General features: G+C 42.9%; 1 non-coding gene across 1 annotated transcript; it reads left to right on the plus strand.

The window, feature by feature from the left end:
- Window positions 1–293: 293 nt before the first annotated feature.
- Window positions 294–366, plus strand: Trnav-uac (transfer RNA valine (anticodon UAC)). Its single transcript has one exon. It is a non-coding gene; the product is annotated as a tRNA-Val (tRNA).
- The last annotated feature ends 5,708 nt before the right edge of the window (window positions 367–6,074 follow it).

Below are 6,074 nucleotides of genomic sequence, written 5' to 3' on the forward strand. Positions count from 1 at the left end.
ACATGTTGATAACTTTCACATACACGTGAAATCACGTTATTCGAAAAGTTAGAAATTTGGGAAAGGGCCCACTTCAATTACAATACAATATATCTTACATCCATGTTAAGTAAACTGTATTATTTGCTCGTCTCATTTCCCCAATCTCATATCAACATCCAGAAAAGTACTATAAAAAACTGCAGTTGAGACGCTGCTTACTAAATAATAAACTCAAAAACCTTGTGTAATAAACGTGGGAAGTACTTTTCCGGGGGTTAGTGTATCAGTCCTTTAGAGACATGTTGCATCGTGGTTCCGTGGTGTAGTGGTTATCACGTCTGCTTTACACGCAGAAGGTCCCCGGTTCGATCCCGGGCGGAACCATAATTTTTTTTTTTTTTTAAATTAATTTAATGCAAGAAACTCCTGTGAGGATCGGTGATATGCCTATTATGAACGTTTTAAGCTCGGTAGCCAGACACTGGAAATGAACTTGATGTTTGATAATAACTCGATAGCATTAAATATTGCTCCACCGTCGTCAGTGTTAGAAACTAAATAATACCGCGTTTTCGTTGCAAAGGAGATAGTTTCTAAAGTGAAACTGCTTCTATATCGTATTATCGACAAGCTATGTTTAGGTTTCGTTATTAGTCTGACAATTGTGTTACAGAAACTGTGCTCCGAGAAAATCTTGCAAGTCACAGAGAAAATGGGAAGAACGTTCATGACTAATTGTATCACTTGGTGACCTGGGAAACGTCTTGTTCTGTAATCAACATAAAATTAAACTTTCGCTGAAATTGGTGGCCAGATAAGAAACTAGCACGCTTCAATCCATATGATCGATTGGCGGTGATGAGGAAGCAAGCACAAGACCACACAATATGGAACACAATGTGTGGCTTAGATGCTGCGGATACAGGGGGAAAATATGAAATTGTCAACAAAAATTAAGCAATCTTTTACGCAATATATTATTTCCGGTATATTTAAATGGAAAGTAAAACTGAGTAGTTTCCTTGGGTAAACTAACAAACGATGTAGTTTAGATGCACACAAAGGAAAGCCAATACTTAAGCAAGATGCTTTAATTTACTTTGCATTTAAACCTGAATAATATATTTTTTTGAAAATAGCTGGGCGCGATGATTTCGAGAAATTCTAAACACATGTCAACAAATGTAAAAAATAAATGTCATAAAAAAACCATTTAGGGGAAATTGGCAAAAAATGGAGTTACTTTCTACAGAATACTCTTAAACATTAAATTATTAAGGAAGCATTGAGGTACATATACATATATCCCCACAAATTTAAAGTGTTCTGTGAGGTTCAGTTAACTACAAGTTGATAGGTTTTTTAACAAGATGTTTTTTTATTATCTTGTGCGCTAGATATATAAACGGATTAGTTTGTTTGTTACCCGCGAGAACATCTTTTTTGTTCAAAAATCTGTTTTTTGTTGAATGGCCCATGCTACCCGACACTTTTCTTAACATCTCTAATTGTAATTCTAGTAACTCCCTTTTCTGCTTTGTGGTATTTGTGTTAGAAATCTTTTACTCTTTTTGCCATTTACACCAAACAAATGATCAAATAAAGATTTTATGCAGTTATATATTATTTCAAAACAAAACTAAAGCTTTATACAACTTTTGGCTTAAATGACTCATACTAGATGCAATTCCCTTCTCGAGATTCCATTGAACGAGGATTTTGTAAGCTACGTCTTCCACAGATGAATTACATGCTCTTAGCAACTGAAAGACTAAACCAAGTTCGCAGTCATGTTTGACATTTTATTCATAAGGATCCGTCTTGATTGTTCACTACTATATAGTTCACAATGAGCAGTTTCAGCTTACTGCTGTTGGATTTGGGTAACGAACACGATGTTCATGACGTGTTATGACTGTCAACATTACCGATTCACATATGCAATATTTATTTACACACATAATACGGACAGATACAACTTAAACACTTGGCGTCTCAGAAAACACTGCGCATGGGTTCAGAGATAATGTTTTTCCAACGATATTCTTGGCGATGGAAGCCCATAGAGCTTGTCCACACACGGCTCCTCAAAGGTATGGAGTGCTGAAGCTGTGTTGCGGTTTGGTGCAGGTCGTCTCTGGAGATGCTCGTAATCGTCTAGATGTCTTGGTCGGCGCAGCAGTCTGCCTGTTCGTGACACCGGTACTGGCTGAGTAGGTGGTACTGGAGGTGTTATTGTTAGGTCGTCCGCCGGTGGCTGTACGTGATCCTGTGGTGGGGATGTAGGCTGATCCTGTGTCTGGTTTTTCGTGTTGTGGTCTGGTGCTGACATATGTAGGATGCTGTCCCTGAATAGCGTAGATAACATACAGCTGTATCGACTGACTGTGATATCGATGTTGAGTGATACAATGATCGTGACATCATGCTGTTGCCGACCTAATAACTGCATAAAATCTTTATTTGATCATTTGTTTGGTGTAAATGGCAAAAAAGTAAAAGATTTCTAACACAAATACCACAAAGCAGAAAAGGGACTTACTAGAATTACTATACATTACAGATACCACGATTGTTGTGGCATGTGGCATGTGATATCTTCTGGAAGGTAGTGTTTGACATAGACTGTGATTGAAAGTAGGGGGGCTTCAGGTGCCACCCCACATTCCATTGTTGCCATATGTATCCAAGATGGCGGCGATGACGCCATGCAAGATGGCGGCGTATAGACTTAGTAACAGCGCATGACATCATCCAAGATGGCGGATTTTGGTGGGATGTTTGAATTTTGGTGGGAAGATAGGGCAATTGGATTACCTCCATTAACCTAATCCTCCGGAAAAAAATTTAAATTCCAGCAGGATAATGCGTCACACCACGAAAATGGCGGGAAAATAGATCAACTGGGCTACGTTCACTAACCTAACACCCAACCCCCTAGAAAATGGCGGCAAGTTCAAATTCCAGCACGATAATGGCGGGAAAACCGGACTTGTCTTTATTATTATTATTATTTAAACAATATCATGCAGGTGCGTTTGCCATGAGATCCGGACTCCCACTGGCTTAGTTCATAATCTCGTCAGCAGAGGGTGCCACCCTTATATCAGATCATCACACAACACTGTTATTCAAGATGGCTGCACCCAGTGTATCCACCATCATGAGGTCCAGAGTCTATTTCATATCACCGACACCAGAAAGCGCAACTGTGACGTCAGATCGTGACACAAGTACCGTTATTCAAGATGGCTGCACCCAATGTATCCACCACGTGGTGTAAGATTGTACACTTGGCCTACCTCCACTAACCTAACCCCCTCCCCAATAAAAATCCCGCGAAGTTCAAATTCCAACATGATAATCCGGCACACCTACGATAATGGCGGGAAAAACTGACTTGTCTTAATTATTTAACCAATTTCAAGTAGATGTGTTCTCCACTGGGTCTGGACTCCAACTGGCTTAGTTCATATTAGTGCCACCAGAGGGCACTCTCCTGACATCAGATCATGACGCAAGTACCGTTATTCAAGATGGCTGCACCCGATGTATCCACTACGAGCTCCAGAGCTCAAGTGGCTTAGTTCATATCGTGACCACCAGAGGACGCTACCGTGACGCAGCGTGATGACACAAGATCGTCTGCTCTCTCTCACACACACGCACGCATTATAGCAAGACACGTGCCTAGCCACCGGCCTGCGGGCGTCCGACCCCTTACGTCACACACCCTCCGCACCACCTCCATACATGCGCAAGACATAGTCTTCTGTAAATATGCTAACACCCACATTGGGCATCTAAACTATCAATTACCTAAGCACTTAATTGCATTTCAGTTTTAATCATATTAAATAATTCAATTTACAATTTCATATACGTATGAAAAAGTGTTCACTATACTTTCAACTACCTAGTTTCAATTACTTTTCAAGGACCAGACCGCCACCTCTTCCTAGAAACCGTTGCCGAGTTTGAATTCTGGCAGCAAAGAAAAGTCACATCTGCTTTCGCTATCGACCTAAGAAAATTGGGGGAAAGAAAGGACACTTGTACTAACCTCATCTACCAGACTGCTACTTCCTCCTAGGATACGGCGCCAAGTGTGAAATCTGGCAGTAAACAAAGCTCACTTCCGTTTTCGCTACCAACATAAGAAAATTGCAGCAAACGAAGCCCACCACCACCACTAACCTACATCGCCAGACCGCCACCTCTCCCTAGGGGCGGGCGGTAAATGGACTCAGCCCGCACTAGGCTGATGGAGAGAGGAAGGAGTGTACTTTATTTATTTGGGTGCATTTTATTTAGGGATGGAGTATATGTATCACAGAACACACGCACTGACATGCCCCACAGCATACAGACCTGCAAACCACTCCTACATAACTCATTTATAAGACTCTACACACACGCTTGCTAATTCTAAAGCGTCAAAAACAACCCATTGCACAACCTACAGACATGCGAACCACTCATAAATAATGCAATACATTTACGTCCAGATAGCCAAACAACTCCTAAATTGTCAAAATAATAATCCATCTAAAACACTCTCCCTGCTAATCATCGACTGTCGAAATCATACACCAGTCTTTATTCAAACAATTAGAGGCAGCACCACCACCGAGTGTATTCACCACTGAGTCCATAGCCCAACTGACTTAGTTCATATCGATGCCATTAGAGGACGCTGTAATGACGCATGTACTGTAATCCAAGATGGCGCCACCTAGTGGGTTCACGACAAGCTCCAGACCCCCAACTGGCTTAGTACATTTCGTCGCCGTCAGCAGACGCCACCGTGACACCAGCTGCTGACACAAGTGGCAAACAGCATGTTCTCCATGAGGTCTAGTACTCAGTACCACCAGCAGAGGACGCTGTCGTCCGTTTCCTGATGTAAACCAAGATGGTGAGGGAAAACGACTCAGCCTGCTCTGGGCTGCTGGGGAGAGTAAGAAATAGGCATGCATTATATTTATCACATTATCACAAAACACCCACCCAGATGTGCGTGGGGTCATGCTGCACAGCCCACCGACGCGCAAACAACTCCTAATTACAGTACACAATAGCAAACTGCTCCTAAATAATGCAGTATACATCTCTGCAAACACGCTCAGTACCCGTAAACTGTCCAAATAACGCATAGAACAGACTAAGGGCCGCTCGCAAAACAATGCAACAGAGGCGTGCAGCACCCTCCACCACCCCCTGTCCCCCGCGAAGTCACACGCCTGCCACCTGTCAAACCGCGCACAGATCCCTGCTCGGCTTCCGCAAAATATTAGGTGGCGACAGCCGCATTCATACTTCTCGCCCTTGAAATTCCTATCCAAATACGTGTTCACCTAGACACCTACGATGACGCGAGAAAAGCTGGTCCGCGCGTGCCACAACCCTCGCGAAGTGAGGCGGCCGCAGCTAGGGTCCCGCGCGCTCCGTCATCGTCCCTGAGCCAGCGTTGCCAAACACCGGTGAAAGTTGTATTCCAAGCAGGGCTCAAGCCAGTGTCATATGCCTGGAATCCCCAGGTGCTGCTTGTCTCTGCCATTGAAGGCATAATAGCACAGGGTGTGTTGAGACACACACACCTTTAACCATACTTAACTACACAGCGTGGCTCTCGCCTCGCCGCAAAACGTCTGCTAGACTACTCGCCATCTAAAACATTCTCAACGCTATTCTTACGTCACATGACACTGTAAAAAAATAACACACAATTCAACCTCTCTGAAATTGTATAATGTCCGAGAAATAGTTAACGCTCGCTTTCTATATGTCTCAGGTTGTGTGCACGGAAATTTTTCCCATAAAAGAACCTGTTTACGAAAATAACATCGAATCCACTCTTCCCAACGCTCCTAACGTGGTACCGTTCCAGCTATCAACATACGCAAACGTTCCCTCCTATATCCCACCACAATCAGTCGAGCATTCTGATTCGCTCTTATCGTATTTACCCGCCAAATTAGTGATGCAGCCGGTATCGAAGCATGATCCACTTTTTCTTTCCGAGGCTTTCTGTGCTTATTTTGCACAGATCGCTAAATTGCACTGACAGTTAAACACGCAAAATTGCCTAC

Source organism: Schistocerca serialis, chromosome 1 (assembly GCF_023864345.2).
Source record: "Schistocerca serialis cubense isolate TAMUIC-IGC-003099 chromosome 1, iqSchSeri2.2, whole genome shotgun sequence".
Lineage (NCBI taxonomy): Eukaryota > Metazoa > Arthropoda > Insecta > Orthoptera > Acrididae > Schistocerca > Schistocerca serialis.